This window comes from Schistocerca gregaria, chromosome X, assembly GCF_023897955.1.
Source record: "Schistocerca gregaria isolate iqSchGreg1 chromosome X, iqSchGreg1.2, whole genome shotgun sequence".
Taxonomy (NCBI): Eukaryota; Metazoa; Arthropoda; class Insecta; order Orthoptera; family Acrididae; genus Schistocerca; species Schistocerca gregaria.
This window is the reverse complement of record NC_064931.1, coordinates 594,559,744-594,586,725: the sequence shown is the minus strand read 5'-3', so window position 1 is coordinate 594,586,725 and position 26,982 is coordinate 594,559,744. Positions and strand designations below refer to the sequence as shown.

At 37.1% G+C, this 26,982-nt stretch overlaps 1 protein-coding gene across 1 annotated transcript in view; it reads left to right on the top strand.

The window, feature by feature from the left end:
* Positions 1-9,662, top strand: part of LOC126298832 (myrosinase 1-like) — a 208,904-nt gene extending 199,242 nt beyond the window's left edge. The window contains exon 12 of the mRNA XM_049990310.1: positions 9,178-9,662. The gene's annotated coding sequence lies outside the window, so the exon portion shown is untranslated. The remainder of the gene's footprint in view (positions 1-9,177) is intronic.
* The last annotated feature ends 17,320 nt before the right edge of the window (positions 9,663-26,982 follow it).

Below are 26,982 nucleotides of genomic sequence, written 5' to 3'. Positions count from 1 at the left end.
CTTTTGCATGTGGGCTGTGCTGTAGCCTCATGTGTAGAAGAAATGAAAGCTAGTTTGCAATATATTGTGTGTTGGTTATGACAGTGGTAGGTGACAATATGAAAAGCACTTAAAAAGTTCTTAACACGATTCAGTGGCAAGCAAGGAAGCTTTATCTCATGATGCGCAATAACTCAGGCAGCAGCCTTGTAGAGATACTTTATGCATCAATATGGGATCCTAGCTTTCTTGAATTCTCATGACTAGCTTGTCCTCCAAAATAAAACCTATAGTGAATGCAGAGGCCCCATTTCATACAGTGTGAAAGAACATTCAAATTACATATGGAGGATACTGGCACCACCTACCAACCCGAGATAAATATCTCTAAAATTTCGTAAATAGTAAACATGAATGTACAGCTGGAGAACTTATCACTTGATAACTTTCTTATTTCACCTGAGACAAAGTTAGATCTGATTTATAATTTAAACAAAGCATTCAAATTCTGTTTTTAAGGCCACATTCTGACTTTATCTGAGTAGATTCCCCTAGAACAATGCCCAGTAGTTTCAAGTAAAAGCCAAAATCTTTGCATTGAAGTGCACAGGATGACGAGTGTAAAAGCAATGTTCCAGGATTTTGCCTACCTGATATAAACATGAAGAAGACTGTATCCACCCCATAGAAATTTATCTAATAGGGGTCAAGATCTAAAATTGCCATCTTAGCTAGAACTCAACTGGGGACACTATCTATGAAGTATCTTAGTGTCTGTGAAGGATCGGCAACCCATTCTTCCTCAAGAACTCAAACCTGGGAGGATGGTCATATTGGACAGTGGGGTCTGCAGTGAAGTAGATGTTACAACTCATTATAGAGGTGTTCCATTTGGTTCAGGTCAGGACTGCAGGTAGGCCACTCAACTTCAGGAATGTTATTGACCACAAACCATTGCCTCATAGATGCTCCTTCATGACAGGGTGCATTGTCATGCTGATACAAACTATCTTGTCTCCAAACTGCTGCTCTACTGTACTCAGTACACAGTACTATAAAATGTGTTCATATCATTCATATTTCATTAAGCACAATAGTGAGAACATGCTCTAACCACTGAAATCACTGCCCCAGAATAACATCACTTTCTTCATACTTCATTGTTGGTACAATACATCACTGCAGGTAGCATTCTTGAGGCCCTCACCAAATCAAAACCCTTCTATCAGATTGCTACAGGGTAGAGTGTGAATCATCACTCTAAATCACTCATTTCCAGTTACCCACTGTCCAGTGGCCTCACTCCAAACACCTGCTCAAATGTCACTTAGCGCTGACTACAGAACTGTGTGGCTTATGAAGAGATGCTCAACCATTTTATCCCATTTTTTTAGCTGCCTGTGCACAGTCATTGTGGTAGATGGATTGCTGATAGCACTTTGGAACTCACGAGTGATTCCTTTAACAGATTTCATGTGGTTTTTTACAATCACCCTCTGAAATGCTCGATGGTCATGTCCATCAGTACATGAGGTCTGTCTGGTCTTTGCTTAGCTGGGATTATTCCTTGACCTTTCCACTTCACAGTCATGTTACCAGCAATCAACATGGGCAGCTTTAGAAGGGCTGAAATGCCTCTGATGAGTTGGGTTGGGCTGGATTGTTTAGGAGAAGAAACCAAACAGCAAGGTCGTCGGTCTCATCCTTTCAAAGGAACCATCCTGGTACTTGCATGGAGCGATTTAGGGAAATCACAGAAAACCTAAATCAGGATGGCCGGAAGCATGATTGAACCATTGTCCTCCCGAATGCGAGTCCAGTGTGCTAACCACTGTGCCACCTCACTCAGTTACTTTTGATAAATATGTTACTTTGATGACATCCAATGAGTAGTCCTAGACCTAAGTCACTGAGCTCTGCTGTTACTGCTTCTCTACTGACAGTAAAATACTTCAGGCCTCCTTTAATACTAACAGGTCAGGTGTCTGGTGGTCAATTCCTCATTCGATAGAGATATCTGTATAATTTTGATCAGATGTTTTACAAGGGTTTGCTTCCACCATGACTTCAGGACAGTTCCCAAAGTGCCTCCAAGTCAAGGAAACTGCATTATTTTCCATGAACAAAGTAAGGCACAGAATTTCCCATAGAGCTCAGTAGTGCTAAACCTGCAGTTTAGTAGAAGCATCACTAACAATGCACAAGAATTATCCAGATTCCAAGAGAAGGGAAATTACTTCTCTTTCTCCCTGTCCCACCCTTGTTGACACCCATCCTTATATTCAATACAATAATCCTTAATGGCCCTGATAGCCTCTCCCTTATACACCAGGTTGCATCTGCATGGGATCCAATTGATGCCTGCCTAGAGCAGAGTTGAACTATTCCTCTTGGGCACTAAAAGATCTGTGAACCTGGAGAAAGGTTGGAAAACACTTCCCTCATAATTTTTTTCTCAAAACATGACAAAATTTAATTAAATTTCTTCCTGTATAATACAAAAAGTTTGTTCTTCCACAGTCTCCTCACACATTTGAACTTAATGTTGGATTGTAGTGCAATGTGCACCACATCTTCTCTAGTGGTACCATTTTAGTAAAATATATACTTGAGATGAGGTAATCATGTAGGTGGAAGTTTTTCAGGTTCGAAAATTATCTGATCTCCATATGAAGTACCCCACCACATTGAACAAGATAGTGGTAGCTATCAACAGAGAGCAATCTGAATACACTACCAAAACAAAGATAATTAATTACCATTTATCATCAATGCTACCCACTCATGATCCATGGAACTTGACATTGGTGGGGTGGCTTCCATGTCTGAATGACACAGATAGCCATACCACAGGTGCAATGACAATGGATGGGTACCTATTGAGAGGTCAGACAAATGTATGCTTCCTGAAGTGGGGTAGTAGTCTTTTCAGTAGTTTCAGGGGTAAAAATCTGGATCATTGGCTGATTTGGCCTTGTAACATCAACCAAAATGACCTTGCTGTGCTGGCACTGTGAAGAGCTGAAAGAAAGGAGAAACTTCAGCCATAATTTTTCCTGAGGGTGTGAAGCTCTACTGTATGGTGAAATGATGATGGCATACTCTTGGGTAAAATATTGTGGAGGTGAAATAGTCCCCCATTCATATCTCAAGGTGGGACTACTCAGGAGGATGTCATTGTCAGGAGAAAGAAAACTGGTGTTCCACAGACTGGAGTGCTGGAAAATTTTAAAAGAACAATAGATAGGTTAAAGTCATATATAGTGAGAATTAGGGAAGTTTTGCAGCAGAAGGGACTTAACTTGTGGTCAGGTGAATACAGGTTTATACATACAAAATCAAATATGGGTAATGCAGGTGTAGGCTTAATAATGAATAAGAAAATAGGAATGAGGGTACACTACTATGAACACCATAGAGAATGAATTATTATAGCCAAATCCCACCCCCACTGCAGTAGTAAAAGTTAATATGCAACTAGCTCTGCAGACAATGAAGAGATTGAAGAAATGTACAATGAGATAAAATAAATTATTCAGATAGTTATGGGAGATGAAAATTTAATAGTGATGGGGACTGGAATTCAATAGTAAGAAAAAGTTAAAGTACTATAAAAAAAGATTGTATATGTGGAAGAGGTCTGGGGACACTAGAAGGTTTCAGACTGATTATATAATGGTGAGACAGAGATTTCAGAACCACATTTTAAATTGAAAGGTATTTCCAGGGGCAGATGTGAAATCTGACCATAATTTATTTGTTATGAACTGTACAATAAAACTGAATAAATTGCGAAAAGGTAGAAATTAAGGACATGGGACCTGGATAAACTGAAAGAATCAGAGGTTGTTGAGAGTTTCAGATGGAGTATTAGGGAATGATTGATGAGAACAAGGGAAAGGGATACTGTAGAAGAAGAATGAGTAGCTTGAAAAGATGAAATAGTGATGGCAGCAGAGGATCAAATATGCAAAAAGGAGAGAACTTGTAGAGATCATTGAGTGACACAAGAGATATTGAATTTAATTGATGAAAGGAGAAAATATAGAAATGCAGTATATGAAGCAGGTGAAAGAGAATACAAATGTTTGAAAAATGAGATTGACAGGAAGTTCAAAATAGCTAGGCATAAATGGATAGGGGAAAAGTGCTAAAGATTTAGAAGCATATATCACTAGGGAACACATAGCTACAGCAAACTGAAAAATTAAAGAGGTCTTTGGAGAAAAGAGAACTATCTGCATGAATATCAAGAACTCAGGTGGAAAACCAGTCTGCAGCAAAAAAGGGAAAGCTGAAACGTGGAAGGAGTACTTATAGAGTCTATACAAGGAAGATATACTTGAGGACAGTATAATAGAAATGGAAGGTGACATAAATGAAGATGAGATGAGAGATATGATGCTGCAAGAATAATTTGATAGAGCACAGAAAGACCAAGGTTGAAACAAGTTCCTGGGAGTAGGTGCCATTCTTTCAGAACTGCTGATAGTCTTGGGAGAGCCAGCTATGACAAAATTCCATCTGGAGAGCAAGATGCATAAAACAGGCAAAATAGGCTCAGACTTCAAGAAGAATATAGTAATTTAAATTCCAAAACAGGCAGGTGCTGACAGGTATGAATATTACCGAAATATTAGTTTATTAATTCATGGACACGAATTTTTAACACAAATTCTTTACTAAAGAATGGAAAACCTTGTAGAAGCCAGCCTCGGGGAAGATCAGTTTGGATTCCTGAGAAATGAAGGAACTCATGAGGTAATATTGGCCCTATGACAGGAAAGGTAAAACCTGTATTTATAGCATTTGTACAGTTAGAGGAAGCTTTTGACAATGTTGACTGGAATACTTTCTTTGAAATTCTAAGGGTATCAGGGGTAAAATACAGGGAGCGAAAGGCTATTTACAATTTGTACAGAAACCAGATGGCAGTTATAAGAGTCGAGGGGCATGAAAGGGAAGCAGTGGTTGAGAAGGGATAGAGACAGGGTTGTAGCCTATCCCCTTTTAGATTAGATTAGATTAGTTTTCGTTCCATAGATCCATGTTGAGGAAATCCTCGTGGATGTGGAACATGTCACCTTTTTTTTTATTTTTTTTTTAAGCTGAAATAACAATACTAATAGTATAAATATATACAACACATCATTTGTTTCTATTAAAAAAATTGTCAATGGAGTAGAAGGAGTTGGCTACTAGTAAGTCTTTCAGGCTCCTTTTAAACTGATCTCTATTTGTAACTAAATTTTTTATGTTTGCTGGCAAATTATTGAAGATTAGTGTTCCTGAATAGTGGACCCCTTTTTGAACTAAGGTAAGTGCTTTTAAGTCCTTGTGCAAATCATTTTTATTCCTGGTATTGTATGTATGAACTGAGCTGTTTGTTGGAAAAAGAGATATATTATTTAGGACAAATTTCATTAAGGAGTAAATATACTGAGAGGCAGTAGTTAGTATACCCAGTTCTTTGAAGAGGTTTCTACAAGATGTCTGTGAGTTTACTCCACAAATAATATGTATTACATGCTTTTGAACTCTGAAAACTTTTGTTTGACTTGATGAGTTACCCCAAAATATTATACCATATTACATTATGGAATGAAAGTAGGCAAAGTATGCAAGCTTTTTCACTTTTATGTCGCCTATGTCTGCTAACACTCGAATTGCAAATACAGGTTTGTTAAGGCACTTCTGCAGTTCTGTGGTGTGCTCCTCCCAACTGAATTTATTATCAAGTTGTAATCCCATTATCCCCAATGTTATTCAGTCTGTACCCTAAGCAAGCAGTAAAGAAAAGAAAAGAAAAGTATGGGGTAGGAATTAAAGTCCAGGGAGAAGAAGTACAAACTTTGAGATTTTCCAGAACAGAATGGACACAGTCTTGAAAGGAGGATTTCTGATGAACGTCAACAAAAGCAAAACAAGGATAATGGAAAATAGTTGAATTAAATCAGGTGGTGCTGAGAATATCAGGTTAGGAGATGGGATACTTAAAATAATAGATGATTTTTGCTGTTTGAGCAGCAAAATAACTGATTATGGCTGAAGTAGAAAGGATATGAAACACAGAGTGGCAATAGCAAGAAAAGAGTTTTTGAAGAAGAGAAATTTTTTAACCTCATGAATAGATTTAACTTTCAGAAAATCTTTTCTAAAGTTATTTGTAGGGAAATGAAACATGGTCAATAAACAGCTTAACAAGAAGAGAATAGAAGCATCTGAAGTGTGGCACTCCAGAAAAATGCTGAAGATTAGATGGATAGATCATGCAACTAATGAGGAAGTACTGCATATAATTGAAGAGCAAAGAAATGTTGCCACAACCTCACTAGAAGGACAGTTGGTAGAACACATTCTGAGACATCAAAGGATAACCAATTTAGTACTAAATGGAAGTGTGGGGGGTAAAAATCATAAATGGCAACCAATAAATAAATACAGTAAGCAGATACAGAAGGATGCAGGTTGCAGTAGTTACTCAGAGATGAAGAGGCTTACATAGGATAGAGTAGCATGGAGAGCTGCATCAAACCAGTCTTCAGTCTGTTCCACAGATTCTAAGAGAACTTGTCCTGACATATCAGTAAGTAATCAAAATATTTAGGCGTATTATAGTTTGCAAAATACTAAAAAACTTGACACAAACTTTTATATTCATTATATGCAATGGCACCTAAGAAATGACAAAAGCATTAATAGTTTACAGTTAGCACTGGATGAACTGCATTACACTGATCTATAACAAATAATAATAATGAAAATAATAAAATAAACTGGAATTTCAGTAACATTAAATGCACAATATCATTGTTGTTCCTAGTGCCATAGAGCTCAGTTGGAAGTTAGGCAGCCATTGTACTGTTAGTAGAAAATATACATCCACAGAGTACAATGGATTTCTTTTAGGTTATGTTTTTCTTCAAAACTGAATTTTGTTTGGTAGTGCAATAAATATTTTCATGGCCACCACTGGGAAGCTATCCTAGATGTTGTGATGGTGAATTTTGTGCTACTGGCTTTATACGACATGGTTCAGCTCCACATGAATGGAGCAGTTAAATACATATTGGCTGTAAACAATTATACCTCATGATTTAGCAAAAGTAAGTCTGCATCAGCCCCTTTTTTGTTATAAGTAATTATCATCAACACTTTCTTATGTTGCAACAGCATATTCTGGCAACCAGTAGATGGGGCCCATAACAGCAGTGTGTAGTTGATGTGGCCATGAAATAAGGCTCAGAGGACTGTTAGTAGTTACTCTTCTGTTATAATGCTTGTCAGTTTCCTAGGGAAATAGACAAATATACACTGATATGGTTATAAGTTAATTTACTAACAATGAAACATGCAGAATTATAACAGTTCCGGCATTGCCCAGTGCTCCAGTTTCCTGTGTCACAGAGGCTACCTGTAATTATCTGGGGTTTCTTTTTCATTCATCATCATGTTATTTTCTTTAAATTACTAGTTGACCTCATTGAACAGAACATCTGCTTGTGTTTGTTACTCTTACCACTAGTAAACAATGTTGTGTATCTACAAACTGTAGAATGTGCCCATTTGAGCTTGAATCACTAACCCAAATTAGAAACAACAGGGGCCCTATTATGAATCCATGTGTCAAACCACACAGCAACTTCTCTTCACATGAGACTGCTCTTTGGATCTAAAATATTTGATGTCTGTCTGCTTACCCACAAGGTTCATCCGGACCAACACACCACACAAGGGAAAGTATCCATTGTTTCCCCCTTCAGGCGCTACAGTCTGGAACCGAGTGACTGCTACGGTCACAGGTTCGAATCCTGCCTCAGGCCTGGATGTGTGTGATGTCCTTAGGTTAGTTAGGTTTAATCAGTTCTAAGTTCTACACAACTGATGACCTCAGAAGTTAAGCTGCATAGTGCTCAGAGCCATTTTCAAAGATATACAAGTTCTCATGCCCTGATTCCAGACATTTGGTGTCATCCATGTACCAACAAAAGTGAGAAGAGTTTAATCCAGCTTACTCCAGTTCCCTTGCCTGAATATCCCACACAAAAATGTTAGTGACAATTGGGGACAACATACTACCCATGGCCACACATTTAGTCAGTTCAAAGAACTGGTCTTTAAATAAAAGCAAACGTTTGGAGGTTAAGATATGTTGAAAAAATTTTGACAAATGTGACCAAATTTAACTCTCATTAGCTGCAACAATTTGCTCAGCTGAAAGCAAATAAAAAGGGTAATCATACTAAAGTTCATGAACCTCTCAGAATGATTTAGATACAACTGCTGCAATCAGTCTATAAATCATACATAAAGCTAAATATGCATACTCATTCTGCAGACCAATGCCAAGTGCTCAGGATGGTGCCACATGTTACGAACACCAGTTACTACTGCTGAAAGACTGAAGTTGACAATCAAAACTGAGATCAGAATTAATCTTGAATTCTGAGATAGAGAGGGAATTATTGTGAAACTTCTTGATAAAGTAACAGTTTTTCAGACTGTTCATAGTAGTTCACACTCCACAGCAAAGTGAGAGATTCATTCTGGAAACAAACATGAGACTGAGGCACAGCCAGTTCTTTTTTATTTTATTTATTTTATGAGTGTGATTCTGGGAAACTATGTTGGAAAGGATTTGTGAAGCTAGAACAGTAAGAGAGATGTGCAAGCAGAATTTAAACTGCAATGTTGAGCCATGAGTTCCACCTAAATGCTTCATTCAGCGAGAGCATTGCCTGTGAATGGCAAGAGTCTGGATTGGTGTTCCAGTCTGTGTAGAGGTTTATTATGTCATGAAATGTCAGATTTTATATGCTTCTTATGTTCTACCAAGAGTGAGATAAAAAAACTCAACAGTTTGTTCATCTCAGTAATTTTTTGTCTTGGAAAAAAAGTCCCAGTTAACAACTGATTACATCATTATACATATTTGAGCATTACAATTATGTTAAAATGTTTACACTTCACATTTGAAAATGCACAAATGGTATGAGAAGATTTTTAGAATTATTTTGTTAATGTTGTAGTACTTAATTATAATACAATAAAGCAATGTGAGGTTAGTTTTTTTTCAACTTGAGCTTGTGCTTCACATCAATACACACATTGTCCACTTATAGCCTCTGAATGTTTCAAAATGTTGAAAGCAAGATGTAACTTTATTTTTAAAAATTGTTTCTTATGTATATGTTGCAGGTGTTTATTCCTTTGGCCCTGTCATTCAGCAAAGAACACTCACGGGATGAATGGTGTCCTTTTATGAAGTTACATGTGAAGAAGTTTTACTGAATATGTCAAGGAACTTTTGTTGTTAAAATTTCTAAGAGAAACAGTGAAGAGTGAGAGACTTGAGAAATATGTGTAATGAACTACTGAAATAAATTTACATTTTTTCCCCTTTCAATATATGTAACCTCCTGTAACTTTTCACAACATTAACTTTTTCTGTAATATTCAGTTGAATAGTTTTACTTTATAAATTAAACTCCCCCATTTATGTTTTTATTAAACACTGTTTGTTTTGTGTGTTAGATATACACTGCACCCCCTCACTTTTTAATTGTATTATATTATAATTCATGCATTGTTTCTTTTGTAGATTCATTTAAACTTTATTCTTGAGAATGTGAAATGCACCTGATAAACAATATTACATAATAAACTACATATTTACAAAAGAACTGATATTGTAATGTCTATTCCACAGATTCTAAGAGAACTTGTCTTGAAATGTGAGTAATTAATCAAAATATTTAGACATATTATAGTTTGCAAATTACTACAAAACTTGACACAAACTTCTATATTCATTATAGGCAGTGACAGCCAAGCAGTGACAAAACCATTAATAGTTTACAGTTCTTATTGACACAGTTCTCTTAAAGAAATAGATTTTTTCAACTCTGGGTACTGAAAATGTAATCCATGTCATCAAAGTTAACATACAAATATTAGTACAGTAATGTATTGTGTTAACACACTACACTTTACACAGTATATTAATACATTTACAGTATGGTAATTAATTGAGCTGCTTGAGAGAACAAGTAGTAAAAGTGACATTTCACAAGAAAATTATCTAAGTACACATTTATTATGCTTGATTTCTTCAGGTCATAAGATGTACAAATGATTTCCTGCATACTTCTGCACTCTGTGGTGTTAAAGTTTAGACTCTAAGCCAATGCCTGGACTGTACCAGTGAACAACTAGTACCAGTGAAATTGTTTTTTTTTTTTTTTTTTTTTTTTTTTTTTTTTTTTTTAAAAAAAATAAAGTGCAATAGCCTAATGGGTATGCTTTTAAGATTACATGTAGTTGTATTTAATGCATATTTAAATAGGTCCTGTTTCAAAATAGTGGATATATGGCATGATGCAAAATCAGCATACTGATGTGCCCAGATCACAAATTTCTTGAATACTGGTAGTGCAAAGAAACACTTGAAATATGTATTCGTTTCCCAAGGCAGAATGGAAGCAGTGAAAAAGGTCACCCTAAATTTTTCTGTCGTGAAAATGGAAACAGAATACATTCTTTGAATTGAAGAGAAGTATGCCATAGCAAAGGACAAAGTTGCAAAAGACACTCAAAGAAACATACTAGAATGGAGGAGTATTAGAAGGATCAGAATCAGCAAAGAAAATCCTAAAACACTGCAGTTCAAATATTCACTAAAATGTGATCTTGAGTTTATTGAAGCGGATTTTAGGAGGCTCAAACCTTTATTGCTGATCAGCACCTCTTCTGTAACATTTGCATGAATTTGAGTATGAAATAAAATCTGAGAAGTGTAAAAATCTTTGGGAAATAAAGAACTAAATCTCTCTCGGGTAGTACATAAAGAAATATGAATGTTTTAGTTGGACCACTTTTTTCACTTTGTGATAGATGGTGCTGTAATAGTCACAAACACATGGCTCACAATTTTAGACAAACAGTTGGTAACAGGTAGGTTTTATTAATTAAAATACATTTGGCAATACTTGTTATGACATTCCACTCAACACCGATGTTTTTGAGATTCTCGCACAATTTGTCTGCTACTAATGTGCAAATCAGCTGCAACAGTAGCTTAACACCTACTTGGGCATCATCATTTGTTGCAGGTCATGGTTGACATTTCACATGTGGCTGAACACATTCTGTTTCCTTAAATAACATAACTATCCGGCGAACGGTCTGGACACTTTGATGATATCATCCAGGATACTGAGCAGCATACATAGAACACACCCGTTGGGCATTTTGACCACAGCAGCTATACATCAACATGATATTGACTGTTCCCACAATTGGTAAATAGTCCATTTTAACATGGGTAATGTATCATGAAGCAAATACCATCCACAATGGTGGAATGTTACGTGATACCACGTACTTATATGTTTGAGACTATTCCAGTGCCATCTATCACAAAGTGAAAAAAAGTGGTCCAACTAAAACATTCATATTTCTTTACGTTCTACACGAATATGTAATAAAAATAGGGGTTCCTATTTTTTAAAAACAAAGTTGATATCCATTTGACCTATGGCAGCACCATCTAGCAGGCCAACTGGTTTCCCCCTTCAAGCTAGACAAGTTTCATTCTTTGTAGTTTTTTTGTTTGATGCTTATTTCATGAAATATTTGGCCTGGTCACTATCAACGGACCTCCCTGTATATTTAATTTACAGATAATGTACAAGAATTAAACCCTGAGACACTATTGGTAAACAATATGATTTTTATGTACACAGAATAGTTGCTTCCTGATGCTTGGGTAGCACTGCAGTATGCCAAGAGCATTCTCTCCTATTCTGTACTGGTGTAGCTTTTTAACTGGTATATTATGGGAGACAGTATTGAAGGCTTCAGTGGTGTTTTAGAACTGTCTGTCTTATTCTCGGTGGAGTTATGCACTTTTGCTATAATTCTTTCAACTGATTTGGCAGTAGATGGACCAGACTTGAACCCATACTCTGCAGAACAAAGTAAATTGTTGTGTTCAAAATGCTGTCTAAGCTGTTCTACCAAACAGTTATTTTTAGTATAAGTGAAATGTGATGATAATTCTCTGATGATGCTTTATTTCTTTTTTCTGCACCGAAGAGGTGCAGAAGTAAGATATTAGGTTTATTGAGCTTCATGGAACACATGTGATGTGTTTTTGTTAGTAATACAACCACATGAAGCACACAAAACATAAACATATTAAAATATCTAATAAAATTTAATTATAGATTGCAATGTAAAATGTAATAGAATTTTCAATAACTTTTACAACTTGTTATATTTATCCACACAATGACTATGGCTGTGCTACTCTTTTAGGTCAGGTTCACCACTGCCAATACTGACTGCTGTCTGTCTCAATAGCTGTATGAGCCGTGTGGCCAGATGTCAACTGCAGAAGCCCAGGTTCAATTCCCAGCCACAGCCAAGATTTTCTCTGTTCAGGGAATCGGTGTTGTGTTATCTTCATTATCATTTCATCACCATTGATACACAAGTTGCCCACATGGCATCAACTAAAATGACTTGCACCTGGTGGCAAAGCCACCACACAACAGAGAGAGAGATACCAACAAAGTATTAGTCACTTTTTATCATGGTGTCTGAATCTCTTTTTAAGGGAGATTATTGGCTACAGACAATAAAATGATAACAGTTTTACCTAGTAGTCTTTACAAAATCAAAAGCAAAATGACCAGCAAGGAGAAGTTGAATTTTTCATTGTTCACTTTTGAGTCTACTAAAAATTATAACTTTACCAAGATCGTATTCCTTTCTGTTTTACATATAAATGACTCACATGACGGACTGAGTGCATTCCATCACCACTGAAATGGACCAGTACTAGTATCACAACAGAAAAATATATGAAACCACAATCTTTCTTCATCACAAATTATGTTCTTTAGAGCATAACATTTATATTTACTGAAATTCGTCTTAGTCAGTGAATTATATTTCTCCAGCTTCTGTCTCACTGTTAGTGGTGAGTGAGCTTCACTTCCTCACAATGAAGTCACAAGTGGATTTAACATTACTTATTTTCATAGTTTGCTTAAAACTTTTCTGTGAATTATCTATGGAAATATAAAACTGGAAAATATCTGGGTCATGGAAAGATGTCTACCTTGATTTTCCAGAAATTTCCTTTTTCTCCATATTTTACTACTTAGTACATGATAACATTGGAAGAGTCCACTTTCTGATGGAGCCTTAAAGGGACTAGTTTTTTCTTATTTGTATTAGTTACGGTACTGATCATCTTATAGTATTTTCCTGGGCATACCAAATATCTTTTTAGTGAATGGTTTGAGGATGTTGAATGTGAAATGATGAAAATGTTTTCAAAATTTTTTGCAGACAAATTCTGTTTCAGTAATTTGGACTCTGATATAAGAAAACCATTTTCTTCCACACATTCAGCAGTAATTCTCTTGTTATCCTTGATGATTTCAGAATAGTATTAAGGTCATTTCACCTGGGACATCAATGAAACATAATGAAATAGATGGCAAAGCCACCAACAGATGGATATGTACTTGCACTAGACAGACAATCAATACAACATGATTTCAGATAGTCCAGTAGCTTACCAAACAATGAAAATGAGGTTATGAGATACCATTTGTGATACAAAATGTCAGAATATGGTATCAGGACGGAGGCACTAGCAATGATAGGGGTTATTAATGGCAACAGAAACATTCTAGCCTAAAGTTTTTGATAAACAAAAGAACAGGAAAAGTTTCATCCACACATTTCAAATCATTGTCATTTACTTACTCAAGAAAGCTGGTTTAATTAGTTATATGTTCCAGTGATCATTTTGCATGTTAGATCATAATGATGTGGGACAAGTAATTTCACATTCACATCACAAATTAATTTGTGCATATGGTTATGTTTGGAACATTTCTAAGCTTTTAAAAGATATACAGATGTGAGTTAATCATTCCTAACCACCACCTTTTATGCATTATGGTTATAGATATTCTTATACAGAATAGGAGGAGTTGTCAATGAGAAACTTTCTCAGTTTGTTTTCAAATTATACTTTGCTGTCTATCAAACATGTTATATCACTGGGTAATTGATCAAAAATTTTGGTTGCAGCATTGTGCACCATATTGTGGAATAATGAATGTCATTTTTCCCCTTCTGGTAGTGGAATTATGAACACCATTGTTCCTTCTGAACTACAGCAGTTTATTTACTGCAAACTCCATGAGGAAATAAATATACTGAAGCAATAGTTGGATTGACTAACTCTTTAAACAGATGTCTACAAGATAATCATGGGAGAGCACCATACATTATTCTTAAAGCACCCTTTTGTACAATGAAAACTTTCTTCCTCATAGATAAATTACTAAAGAACATTACTCCATATGACATTGCAGAATGAAAATACACTGAATACTGGTATGTCAACTTCCTGATTTGTTTCTCTGAAAGATTTGTGATGATTCTTCGAGCAAATGTGACTGAACTAAGTTGCTTTAGGCATTCCAAAATGTGCTTTTTCTAATTTAATTTCTCATCGGTATGGACACCTAAGAATTTTGAAGTTTCCACCTTATTTATTATTTCCTAAACATGTGTTGCATTTATTATTGGTGTAGTACACTTAGACGTGCATAACTGAATATGGTGCATTGTTTTAAAATTGATAGTGAGACCATTCACAGAAAACCAGTCAATGATACTTTTAAGAACATTGTCTACCATTTCTTCTGTTTCTGCATTATACTTGGATTGGCTATAACACTAGTGCCATTTTCAAAAACAATTCTGCTTGTTGTATATTAGATAGAAGAGCATTTACATACATGAAAAACAATAGTGGATTTAATACTGAATCTTTGAAAAACCCATATGTGATTTCTCCTCATTCAAAATTATGTTCCCAGACTATATTGTTAGAGTCACTAAGTACAACTTCCTGCATTCCTTTGGTAAGATATTCGATTATCCATTGGTTGGCTGTATCATCAATCCCCCCTCCCCCCATTAAACATGGGCCCCACCATTGTTGGAGTGCCTTGTGTGCCCCAGCAATACAGATACTTGTACTGTAGGTGCAACCACAGAGGAGGGGTTTGAGAGGCCAAACAAACATGTGATTCCTGAAGAGGGGCAACAGCCTTTTCAGCAGTAGCAGGGGCAACAGTCTGAATCATTGACTGATCTGGACTTGTAACATCAACCAAAACCAAAACAGACTTGCGGTGCAGTTAATGTGAACAGCTGAAAACAAGGGGAAACTACAGCCATAATTTTTCCTGAGGGCATGCAACTCTACTGTATGGTTAAATGATTATTGGGTAAAATATTTTGGACATTAATATAGTCCCCCATTTCGATCTCCAGGCAGGTACTACTCAGGAGGATATCAATAACTGGAGAAACAAAACTGGTGTTCTACAGATCAGAATGTGGAATGTCAGATCCATTAAATAGGCTTGTAGGTTAGAAAATTTAAAAAGCAAAAACCTAAAATAAAGTGGGAATTAGTGAAGTCTGGTGGTGGGAGGAACAGGACTTTAGGAGTTTCTAAATACTTACAAATGTAGGTTTAAAAATGTACGTTTAAAAATGAATAAGAAAATAGGAATGAGGATGAGCTACTATGAACACCAGAATGAATGCATTATTGTAGCTGAGATAGGCACAAAGTCCACACCCTCTACAATAGTACAAGTTTATATGCCACCTACCTACACAGATGATGGCGAGATGCAAAAATGTAACATGAGATAAAAGTAACTATTCAGATAGTTAAAGGAGATGAAAATTTAATTGTAATGGGGGAATTAAATCTGCTACTGGGAAAAGGAAGAGAAGGAAATATAGTAGATGAATATGGACTGGGCCAATGGAATGAAAGAAAAAGCCACCTGGAAGAATTTTGCACAGAGTCCCCATTGTGCAGGCATAAAACTATTGAAGTGCTTCCAGCCTAATACCTCCAAATTGCCCATTACAGAACTAAAAAAGAAATTAAAATTATGGCTTCTAAACAATCTGTGTATTCAATAGAAAAGTTTCTAGGTTTAAATCTCAGAGTAGCATTTGCAACCTACATCCTCAATTATTTGCTTGACGTATTCCAATCTCTGTCTTCCTCTACAGTTTTTGCCCTCTACAGCTCCCTCTAGTACCATGGAAGTCATTCCCTCATGTCTTAGCAGATGTCCTATCATCCTGTCCCTTCTCCTTATCAGTGTTTTCCACATATTCCTTTCCTCTCCGATTCTGCGTAGAACCTCCTCATTCCTTACCTTATCAGTCCACCTAATTTTCAACATTCGTCTATAGCACCACATCTCAAATGCTTCGATTCTCTTCTGTTCCGGTTTTCCCACAGTCCATGTTTCACTACCATACAATGCTGTACTCCAGACGTACATCCTCAGAAACTTCTTCCTCAAATTAAGGCCGGTATTTGATATTAGTAGACGTCTCTTGGCCATAAATGCCTTTTTTGCCATAGCGAGTCTGCTTTTGATGTCCTCCTTGCTTCGTCCGTCATTGGTTATTTTACTGCCTAGGTAGCAGAATTCCTTAACTTCATTGACTTTGTGACCATCAATCCTGATGTTAAGTTTCTCTACTTCTCATTACCTTTGTCTTTCTATGATTTACTCTCAAACCATACTGTGTACTCATTAGACTGTTCATTCTGTTCAGCAGATCATTTAATTCTTCTTCACTTTCACTCAGGATAGCAATGTCATCAGCGAATCGTATCATTGATATCCTTTCACCTTGTATTTTAATTCCACTCCTGAACCTTTCTTTTATTTCCATCATTGCTTCCTCGATGTACAGATTGAAGAGTAGGGGCAAAAGGATACAGCCTTGTCTTACTCCCTTCTTAATACGAGCACTTCGTTCTTGATCGTCCACTCTTATTATTCCCTCTTGGTTGTTGTACATATTGTATATGACCTGTCTCTCCCTATAGCTTACCCCTAATTTTTTCAGAATCTTGAACAGCTTGCACCATTTTATATTGTCGAACGCTTTTTCCAGGTCGACAAATCCTATGAACGTGTCTTGATTTTTCTTTAGCCTTGCTTCCATTATTAGCCGTAACGTCAGAATTGCGTCTCTCGTGCCTTTACTTTTCCTAAAGCCAAACTGATCGTCACCTAGCGCATTCTCAATTTTCTTTTCCATTCTTCTGTATATTATTCTTGTAAGCAGCTTTGATGCATGAGCTGTTAAGCTGATTGTGCGATAATTCTCGCACTTGTCAGCTCTTGCCCTCTTCGGAATTGTGTGGATGATGCTTTTCCGAAAGTCAGATGGTATGTCGCCAGACTCATACACTCCTGGAAATGGAAAAAAGAACACAGTGACACCGGTGTGTCAGACCCACCATACTTGCTCCGGACACTGCGAGAGGGCTGTACAAGCAATGATCACACGCACGGCACAGCGGACACACCAGGAACCGCGGTGTTGGCCGTAGAATGGCGCTAGCTGCGCAGCATTTGTGCACCGCCGCCGTCACTGTCAGCCAGTTTGGCGTGGCATACAGAGCTCCATCACAGTCTTTAACACTGGTAGCATGCCGTGACAGCGTGGACGTGAACCGTATGTGCGGTTGACGGACTTTGAGCGAGGGCGTATAGTGGGCATGCGGGAGGCCGGGTGGACGTACCGCCGAATTGCTCAACACGTGGGGCATGACGTCTCCACAGTACATCGATGTTGTCACCAGTGGTCGGCGGAAGGTGCACGTGCCTGTCGACCTGGGACCCGACCACTGCGACGCACGGATGCACGCCAAGACCGTAGGATCCTACGCAGTGCCGTAGGGGACCGCACCGCCACATCCCAGCAAATTAGGGACACTGTTGCTCCTGGGGTATCGGCGAGGACCATTCGCAACCGTCTCCATGAAGCTGGGCTACGGTGCCGCACACCGTTAGGCCGTCTTCCGCCACACAGGGCCAACACCCGGCATCATGGTGTGCGGAGCGATCTCCTACACTGGCCGTACACCTCTGGTGATCGTCGAGGGGACATTGAATAGTGCACGGTACATCCAAACCGTCATCGAACCCATCGTTCTACCACTCCTAGACCGGCAAGGGAACTTGCTGTTCCAACAGGGCAATGCACGTCCGCATGTATCCCGCGCAACCCAACGTGCTCTAGAAGGTGTAAGTCAACTACCCTGGCCAGCAAGATCTCCGGATCTGTCCCCCATTGAGCATGTTTGGGACTGGATGAAGCGTCGTCTCACGCGGTCTGCACGTCCAGCATGAACGCTGGTCCAACTGAGGCGCCAGGTGGAAACGGCATGGCAAGCCGTTCCACAGGACTACATCCAGCATCTTTACGATCGTCTCCATGGGAGAATAGCAGCCTGCATTGCTGCGAAAGGTGGATATACACTGTACTAGTGCCGACATTGTGCATGCTCTGTTGCCTGTGTCTATGTGCCTGTGGTTCTGTCAGTGTGATCATGTGATGTATCTGACCCCAGGAATGTGTCAATAAAGTTTCCCCTTCCTGGGACAATGAATTCACGGTGTTCTTATTTCAATTTCCAGGAGTGTATATTCTACACACAAACATGAATAGTCATTTTGTTGCCACTTCCCCTAATGATTTTAGAAATTCTGATGGAATGTTTTCTATCCCTTGTGCCTTATTTGACCGCAAGTCCTCCAAAGCTCTTTTAAATTCCGATTCTAATACTGGATCCCCTATCTCTTCTAAATCGACTCCTGTTTCTTCTTCTATCACATCAGACAAATCTTCACCCTCATAGAGGCTTTCAATGTATTCTTTCCACCTATCTGCTCTCTCCTTTGTATTTAACAGTGGAATTCCCGTTGCACTCTTAATGTTACCACCGTTGCTTTTAATGTCACCAAAGGTTGTTTTGACTTTCCTGTATGCTGAGTCTGTCCTTCCGACAATCATATCTTTTTCGATGTCTTCACATTTTTCCTGCAGCCATTTCGTCTTAGCTTCCCTGCACTTCCTATTTATTTCATTCCTCAGCGACTTGTATTTCTGTATTCCTGATTTTCCCGGAACATATTTGTACTTCCTCCTTTCATCAATCAACTGAAGTATTTCTTCTCATGGTTTCTTCGCAGCTACCTTCTTTGTAACTATGTTTTCCTTCCCAACATGTGTGATGGCCCTTTTTAGAGACGTCCACTCCTCTTCAACTGCGTTGCCTACTGCGCTATTCCTTGTTGCTGTATCTATAGCATTAGAGAACTTCAAACGTATCTCGTCATTCCTTAGAACTTCCGTATCCCGCTTCTTAGCGTATTGATTCTTCCTGACTAATTCCTTGAACTTCAGCCTACTCTTCATCACTACTACATTGTGATCTGAGTCTATATCTGCTCCTGGGTATGCCTTACAATCCAGTATCTGATTTCGGAATCTCTGTCTGATCATGATGTAATCTACTTGAAATCTTCCCGTATCTCCCGGCCTTTTCCAAGTATACCTCCTCCTCTTGTGATTCTTGAACAGGGTATTCGCTATTACTAGCTGAAACTTGTTACAGAATTCAATTAGTCTTTCTCCTCTTTCATTCCTTGTCCCAAGCCCATATTCTCCTGTAACCTTTTGTTCTACTCCTTCCCCTACAACTGCATTCCAGTCGCCCATGACTATTAGATTTTCGTCTCCCTTTACATATTGCATTACCTTTTCAATATCCTCATACACTTTCTCTGTCTGTTCATCTTCAGCTTGCAACATCGGCATGTATACCTGAACTATCGTTGTTGGTGTTGGTTTGCTGTCGATTCTGATTAGAACAACCCGATCACTGAACTGTTTACAGTAACACACCCTCTGCCCTACCTTCCTATTCATAATGAATCCTACACCTGTTATACCATTTTCAGCTGCTGTTGATATTACCTGATACTCATCTGACCAGAAATCCTTGTCTTCCTTCCACTTCACTTCACTGACCCCTACTATATCTAGATTGAGCCTTTGCATTTCCCTTTTCAGGTTTTCTAGTTTCCCTACCACGTTCAAGCTTCTGACATTCCACACCCCGACTCATAGAACATTATCCTTTCATTGATTATTCAATCTTTTTCTCATAGTAACCTCCCCCTTGGCAGTCCTCTCCCGGAGATCCGAATGGGGGACTATTCCGGAATCTTTTGCCAATGGAGAGATCATCTCATATCTTAGACTGTGTCAAAAACTGTAAATATAAGAATCTCAGATCTGAAGACTATGTCACAAACTGTAAATTTTGTAATCTATGTATTACAATAGCAAATTGTTTTTATGTATAGTCCATATCTGTAGCACTGTTCTCTCAACGAAATTTAGAAAAAATTGTGTAGATAATAATACCAGGGAATTGTATGTCAGGCTCTGACTTATCCACAACACTGGAACAAAAAAACTGTAATCACTTGATGTTGGACTAAAATAAATAAATAAACAAATAAATAATCATTACTAATACTTGGATTAAATAATAACTCTACTGTTACATTTGGAAGAAACCCGGAGACACCAGATGGTTTCCGATTGGTTATAAAATGGTAAGACAGATTTAAGACCTTTCCAGGGGAAATGTGGGCTCTGGCCACAATTGATTGGTTATGAGCTGAAGATTAGAACTGATGAAATTGCAAAAAGGCAGGAAATTAAGGAGATAGGGCCTGGATAAGTTGACAAAATCAGAGGTTGTTGAGGGAACATTAGGCAACAGTTGACAAGAACAGGGGAAAGCAATACACTAGAAGATGAATGATTAGCTTTAAGAGATGAAATGATGTAGGCAGCAGAGGATGAAATAGATAAAATGACAAGGCCTCATAGAAATCCATGGATAACACAAGAGATATTGAATTTAATTGATGGAAGGGGAAATTTAAAAGTACAGCAAATGCAGCAGGCGAAACAGGAAAATTAATTAGTGACCTGTGGGCAAGAGTGAAGCAGCTGGAAGAACATTAAGGGCTCAGATGGAAAACCAGCCCTAAACAAAGAAGAAAAATTTGAAAGGTAGAAGAAGTATATAGAGGGCCTATACAAGGTCTTTGAACTTGAAGGCAGTGCTGTAAAAAATTTGACAGAGCTCTGAAAGACCTAAGTCTAAACCAGGTCCCAGAAGTAGGCAATATTTCATCAGAACAACTGATAGCCTTGGGAGAGTCAGATATGACCATACTCTTCCATCTGGTGTGCAAGATTTATGGGATATATACCTCAGAGACATATACCCTCAGACTTCAAGAACAATGTTCCAATGGTTCAAATGGCTCTGAGCACTATGCAACTTAACTTCTAAGGTCATCAGTTGCCTAGAACTCAGAATTAATTAAACCTAAGTAATGTAAGGACATCACACACATCCATGCCTGAGGCAGGATTCGAACCTGCGACCGAAGCGGTCGCTCGGCTCCAGACTGTAGCACCTAAAACCGCACAGAAGAAGAATGTAGCAATTCAAATTCCTTAGAAAGCAGTCACTGACAGGTATGAAATTCTCTAGCTATTAGTTTAATAAGGCATGGTTGCAGAATTCTTACATGAATTATTTACATAACTAGGGGAAGATCAGTTTGGAGCATTTATCTGAGTGAGTTTATGATTATATGATTTAAGGAAACCATGCGAAAGCTAAATCTGGAAGGCTGAACAGTGAATTGAACCTTAGCCTTCCTGTACATTAGTCCATTGCACCACTACAGGAAGTAGGCTTTCCAAAGACTAGAAGAAGAATGCATAGGATGTTAAGGAAGACAAATACCAATCAAGGATATGAGTATAGGTTGATTCACACTGGATGTCAGCGAACAGAATGGAATGGAAAGCAACATCAAAACATCAAAACTAGCATCAGAGGTTAATCTATTGCCACAGGGCTCACTTGAGTTATAGTAAAGGATTTTGTACTTTTGCCACTTCTTAATCTCTGCTTCATTGTTTGATTTATTTTTGTGTACATTGCAAAGGTTCTATGAGCACTTGTATACATTCCTTATGAGTGATCTTCCACAAAAGAGGCCAAATAGCAGAAAGTGAAACATGAATTTGGTTTTAAATACCTGGACAAAGAAAAAGACTACATGTGCATGAATAATAACATAAACTGATGAACCAAATTTCATTTTAAAAAGCTTTTTTATCTCTGAAAAGTCAGTTCTATTGAAGGAGAACAGTATAGTTATTATTTAAGTTATTTGCTGCTTACAAAGAAAAAAAACACAATTAATATGTTTAAAACATGAAGTGGATCAATTTCTAAATATTGTTTGATGCTTTTAAATGTGCTGGTGTATCTAATAAGGTAGAAGAGCTTCTTGTCTGTTTGGAAACCTTAGAGAGCTCTGAAAAGGTTAACATCCTGTGCTTGTCTGATATGAGACAACCACAGAGAGAGATAAGTTACATATGATATTTTCTAGAAAAAGATGTAATCAACTTTCTTCTCTATCCTTCCTCAGTGTGAGCTAATATAACACTACTGACAAGATGTTAATCCTTAGATTTCTCATCTTTTGAACAGAAAACTAAAGTGTCTGATACCTTCTGTTGCTCTTCAGTTAGTCTCTTTGCTCCCTTCCATATTACAGATGTATTTTAATGTTCCAGAATTTTTTATGATTTTGCAAGTGTGCAAAATAGATTACCATATTTCACCTGTATCAGTTACGTACTTTAGTGTTGTGGGTAGTGTTCCCATAGAAGGAGGTATCATATCAAGTGTAAACATACCGTATGGTTGCAACAGATGAGGTTTCGGTGGGACAGTCAGTGAGTGATTTGAACCATTCTTCTGCCTCAGACAACCTTGACTGATGGAAACTCTTTGATATTACTGAGTTCTGGAGATTGTACAAATATTCCACCACTTACCTGGTCTGCATGTTCTGTGCTAAATAGCAAGGTCATAATACTGTTGTATATGCCACAACCTGTGATGCAAATTTCTGCAAATTTTGTATGCTGCTTACGGTTTCCATGACTATGATATACAGTTTTATACTCATTATTGGTAAATTGGATGCTCAGACTCTACTATTGTCAAATATCAATCGTTCATGACACTCCCAATGTGTGCAAATAATGACACCTGATGGACAGTGTGCTTTGGCATGTACGTAAATTGAAGTACAAAAGCATGCAACAGGTCTTACATAAAACTCAGAGGATGAGGCTATTTTTGATGAACTGCCCACTTAAATTCCTTGGCAAAAATTACTTTATGTACTTTATCACTGTACCCATGGAATCAACGTTTAATACAATACAGTATAAATATACAAAAATCTCTTTCCTGCTAGAAAGTACTATGTCAGTTAACAAGGACTTACCAATATAAGTGTCATCACAAAAACATAATTGCAACTTCTTTACTCTATTATTCTGAGCAATGTGGTGCAGTGGTTAGCATACTGGAGTCACATTCGGAAGGACAATGGTTGAAATCCTCATGCGGCCATCCTGATTTAGGTTATCTGTGATTTCCATAAAATCCTTCACGCAAATGTCAGGGTGGTTCCTTTGAAAGGGCATGGCTGACTTCTTCCCCACCCTTCCCTAATCTGAGGGACTGGTGACCTTGCTGTTTGATCCTCTCCCCCAAACCAACCAACTCTATTATAGACCACAAAACAGGCCTTAAAAAAAATGCAGATAAATAAATAATAATAGAAATAAAAATAATACTGCTAAAATCTCCTGATGAACTTATATGAATCTGCCAAGATGAAGCATGGCAGGAAGTTGTACAAGAGGATGTTTTTGCTCCATAGTTTTCACAGCTCATTCTGCATGGGACACTGTCATGCATTTTGCTTCCTTGGGTTCTAACATTTTGTGTCATCCCATGTATTCTATTGACATGGCACCCAGTGACTTCTCCCTCTCTCCTTGGGTGAAGAAATCAGTGTGGGCGGAATTTCCAGAATGATAACAAGGTGATTTTAGAAGTGGAATGTTCCATGAACAATCAAAATAAAGAATTCTGTAACCAATGTCTCTGCCTAGCCATCCATCATTTGGAAAAGTGTCACATTGGCAGTGTGAGTATGTAGATAATAACTAACACCATCATTAAGTTTCATGGCTGAAACTTTGTTCATCGGAATGAGAACTGAAACCTCTGTTACCAATTAACACTTAAACAGCACTGGTACCATAACCAAACCTGTGCAATATTCTGTGAGTAAAACATGTTTTGTGGCTATTAACTTTGTTCTTCTTTCAAAGGAGAACTTTAATGAATATCTATACATATCCATTCAATAAAGCTAAAAGGATTTTCAGGTTATGCCTCAGTAGATTTACATAATAAATTTTCAGAACACAAAAATAATAAGCAATTGGTTTTATTTTAAGCGATTCTTTTTATTTGTGTAAGTCATTAAGTGGTCTGACACAATAAAGCATAACATTAATATGTCTGAAGACTATGTTTATGCCATGATTCTTGTGTTAGAGCAATCCTCCAAATGCAAAATCCAATTTCTTCCATTTAAAACAACATGTACATTGTCCGCATTGTGAAATAATAAAATATGAGATGTGATATTAATGAGTCAGTGAAATTGGAAGTTACATAATGGAGAAATTAACAATGACATTATTAACTCTCAAATTACCATAAGTAGTAGGAAAAGTATTTTCACATTTACATGTATTAGAATATCTTTCTCTATAAATAATTCAGAAGTAGTTTTCATGACACAAATAGACTGCCTTGCATTTCATATCTTATAATAAGCTCACAAATGAGCATGTACATTTTCATATTCCCAAGCAGTGTCTAAGTTAACATTATCTTCATATAATGAAAGATCTGTCATTACAGAATTTCTGCCAATACATACTCACATACACTTTTGCAACCACAACTTCTCATTCAAGATTGAGCATTTTACCATAATAGTTTCAGTATTTCCATATTCCGATATAATACCTTATTCTCATCCCAGCAAATGAAATTCATTTATCATCATCAGTCAACCATTATAAGACAATTTATAAACTTAACAAAATGCTGTGAATCAGACATACATATTTTGTTTAAAGATAGTGATAGCTTACAGCACAGTTGAAAGTAAAATATTGTCTATCTCCATCAAATTTAGATAAAGTCTAACTTAAGGTGAACATATAAGTAATTTACAGTAATGTGAAGCACTCTTTTACAGCATACAATACATTTTGGAAAAGCAAAGAACTAGCTTTGATTGTATGATACTGCGTCATAACTGTAACTAGCCTCAGGTGACATGAAATACCATTTTGAAAGGTATTTGAGTATAATTCTTCACAAAACTATGAAGCATAAAAAATGAATATGAAATGTAAAGTGACATAATAAAAAGACCCAACGGCATAGTTTTACTAATAGAAACACTGTAAAAGTTTGACAGCCATAATGTCCTTTCACTTCATCACATACAGATCACTGTGAATGCCAGATTAATATACAAGAAACTGAGGGTAATGTAACTTCATCTGTGGTCAGAAAAACCAAATAGGAATTTGAAAGGGTTCAAATTCAAATGAATATGTCCAAGAAGAGCTCTGCAATCAAATATGTTTCGTGGCAGTAATTTACTATGAGATTAAAATTCCTAGAATAACATGCTTGCAAGCACACCAACTTGAAAGAGTTGCTAAATGTACAAATAATAGTCAAAAGTAGGCACTGCAGTGGATTTAGTTATTAGGACAGGTATAGCCACTAACAAGAAAATACGATTTCCTTGGAACTACTCTGGATGCCAATGTTATGAGGTTGATAATTCACTTTGGTAACAGATACAAATAGATATTTTAATGCAATGCATAATGTAATCTGTACAGATGGTTCTCTGACACCTATGGTACTGCATTCTACTATGCAGTTTGAAAGTAAATATTTTGTAACTAAAGGCATTACAATGAGAGGAGCTGAATGAAGAAACTGCCTACTACTAGGCAATGTGTCAGTATTCAAAACATGTGGAACTGTCATTGCATTATTATGTAAACTGTTAATTGACATTTCTCATAAATCAATGTTACAGGATAAATAGCAACTAAGTGAAAAATTGATTAAGATGAACATTTTCTTACTGCTGTAGGACTGTTTCAGGTTTTTTTAAAGTTATTCCCCTTTTTTACAGCTGTATATTTGAGTCAAATTTAGTTTTAGTGAATTATTTCTGGTATTGCATGCTATAAATCTAAGCTGTAGCCCACCCAAGGCTATATGAGATTATCCAGCTCATTTCACAAGGTTAATACTGCGCTGTTACAGGGTGATGTTTGTTACTAGCACTCTTAACATGCTAGCAAAAGTACCTAGCTCACACATTGTAACTTCAAGAGTTAGTTGTTTCCAAATAGTTGCTGACATGTAAGCCCTACATGTCAAGGCCAAATTTAAAGTAAAATCAAAAAGCACCATGATCAACATATCATTTCAGAAACTATTCTGAAAAACAAGCTAAAAAGAGAAATTGGGCTTCAGAAATAATCAAGTATTATTAAGGATTTAATTCAGACTACCAGAAAAATACAGATCCAGATGAACTGCACGTTTATTTTGTTGCATTCCTTACCTCAAATAAATAGAACTGATGATATTGAGTGCATCATTAACTTAAAGGACATTGTAATCTGTGACTGCACCCAGTAAAAAGTTTGTACAGAAGAACATTCTCAGATGAATGATGAGGGTTATATTAAAAAATAAACAACTTAAGCCTGCTGTACCAGCTGTATCAGAGACTTATAGCATATCCATAAATCATCCACTCTATAGGCAAATTAACTCTGTTGAGTAACATATGAACCTGAGAGATTAAAACTGTGGGCAACATAAGGACTTGAAGGGCCTGTGTTTTGAGACTGTCTTCCATATAGTTAACATTCTTGGGAAGCTTCAACCTTGATTTTCATTGGTTAAGTTTTTACATGTTTTTGTTTATGTATGAAAAAGTGCACTGAAGGGTAAATTAACATTAAAAATATTCATATGTAATT